General features: G+C 35.0%; 1 pseudogene; it reads right to left on the bottom strand.

Annotated features, from left to right (window-relative positions):
- Positions 1 to 375: 375 nt before the first annotated feature.
- On the bottom strand, positions 376 to 2,117 carry LOC109263587 (sterile alpha motif domain-containing protein 9-like; annotated as a pseudogene).
- Between the last annotated feature and the right edge of the window lie 365 nt (positions 2,118 to 2,482).

Genomic DNA, 2,482 nt, shown 5'->3' on the forward strand with positions numbered 1-2,482 from the left:
GTCATGACAACTTCTTCCTTTTTTTTTAGAAGGACAGTTAGATGAACCAATAGATGGCAAAAAGATTGAGTGACAGATTTTAGTTGAAGAATAGTACCATTTATTTCTTCAAGACTTAAGTCAGAAACACATTAGCTTGGGGCACCTGGGTGGCTCAGTTGGTTAAGTGGCCGACTTTGGCTCAGGTCATGATCTCACGGTCCGTTAGTTCGAGCCCCGTGTCGGGCTCTGTGCTGACAGCTCAGAGCCTGGAGCCTGTTTCAGATTCTGTGTCTCCCTCTCTCTGACCCTCCCCCGTCTCTGTCTCTCTCTGTCTCAAAAATAAATAAACGTTAAAAAAAAAATTAAAAAAAAAATTAAAAAAAAAGAAACACATTAGCTTGATAGCTCATTTTGCTGGTTTATTAATCTTGTTTCGAGTAGGCCTTTCTATCCTTGACACATATGTGAGTATACACAAATACACGATGTATTTTTCATTCCTTTGAGATCTTGGTAGAAAGCACAGAAGGTCTCAAGGAGGAGGTCTCTTAGGTCATCCATGGAAGAGAGTAATAGAATAATAAAGAGAATAGTTTTTCTCTTTGCAAGGAACTTGGATCTAAGTGTTTATATTTTTCACTGTTAAGGTCTAACCTGCCATTGCTGAAAATCCAGCTGGGCTGTTGATAAAGATTCAGACTAGAAATCTTCTCATTTTGTATTTTTTTCCCCCTACACATACAGATTTGGAAAGTGAAGATTTGCTTCTTGGCTTTCTTTGTAAGCTTTGACTACCCCCCTTCTCACAGATTTAGGATTAGACTCCAACACAGCAAGTCATTAAATTTCCTTTAGGGAATCTAAGTGTTTTATTTGATTCAGATGGCATTTATTTGTCACAAGAATGTGTACTAGTCGTGGTTTGAATGAATTATCAAACAAATCCTGATTTCCTGTCAATAATTTAGCAAGTGTTGGTCCCTTACTCTCTTTTTTATTTGTTTTTACTTTGCATGTTTCTTCTGCCTCTTTTCTAGACTCTGACAGTGCTTTCAAATCTAAATGCTCTGAAATCTGCATTATTTTTCATGATGTCTTTAGAGCTGGCCCATCTCACATGAAGACTGAATATTTTGGACTTAGTTTCCATGTTCTGTTGTTGTGATTTTGCATTTTAGTATGGAAATAATCTTGTTCATATTCAGAGTACTTTGTAATGACCTTCGCTTCAATACAAATCTGTCAGGATACCTACGGTTTAGCAGTAAAACGTCTACAAATCTTGGCTCTCAAATGTACTTCTTTGCTTTTTGGAACTGATGGTCTTTAAAATACTGGTGGATCATCAATTTAAAATGGTCAATGAGGGCTTCCTTGGTGAAATTGGTGACTTTCATGTAAAGAATTCTTCCATAGGGTTTGCCTTTAACTCCAAAATGAATGGTTGGTGCCATTAGTAGGTGAATTTTCATACAACCTGAAGCAAATTGGAAAACTTCATTGCTAAATTTCACCTTAACATCTCTTCTGCAGCTGTTTCTCTATTTTCACAAATAGGTTTTGAATTAATTTGTTGGATCAGTGAGATTGAGTGGTGGTCCTGTTTCATGCTGTAGACTAAAATTCGATTTGTAGTGATATGGATTACAAATTCATCAACAAAGTATGATACACATGTCAGTTCTCTGGATGGCTGCCTTTCCTTTGTGTCATCTATTTCATCTTCCATGAACTCAGTTTTTAGTGACTGTACCCACTGTAGAGGCATTAGCCATAACTGATTTCTCTGTATCATTTTGCTTTTGCTTTGAAGTTTCTCCATTTTCTTCTTACATCAAATGTTGTATTTTAGGAACATTTTTACTACCTTTTCTCTCTTACATGTCTGACCAAGATCTTCAGAGGATGTTTTCTGCAATTATTTGAATAGCTGTTCTATATGGATAGCTCATCCATGTGCTATGCCCATATCAACAAGGTGATTTTTAGTTAACCACTTCCAAGATTACTCTATGCATATCTTTTGCAGTCAAGATTTCCCTGTGCTTTTGATTAATTCTATGACTTTCCAAACATCAATTTATATCTTCTGTTCAGTCATCTGTATTTTCTGGTAGGTTCAGTGGCATTGCCATTCTGATAGCTGTATATAGAAAAAGAAAAATTATTTAGTATTTTTATAAGTAAAATTTCAACTAATTTTTAAAAGGTTATATAAAAATATATATAATTATAACAATTTCATATAAAATTTAGAATGTTTAAAAAGATACACATGCCATCTAATTATCCTCCTGAGAGGAAATTACCATTACCAGTTTCTTCCATATCCTATCAGAAAAATACTTCCAAGCAAATACATAAGCACTTTTTTTTCACACAAAGGGCAACATAATATACACAATTTCCTTCACTTGCTTTATTCACTAACTGTATCTTCGGGATACTGCTGGTCAATATATAGAGAGATGTTTCATCCTCATTAATGGCTGTTTGCTAT

The sequence above is a fragment of the Panthera pardus genome, unplaced genomic scaffold, assembly GCF_024362965.1.
Source record: "Panthera pardus isolate Hobbes unplaced genomic scaffold, ASM2436296v1 HiC_scaffold_8, whole genome shotgun sequence".
NCBI lineage: Eukaryota > Metazoa > Chordata > Mammalia > Carnivora > Felidae > Panthera > Panthera pardus.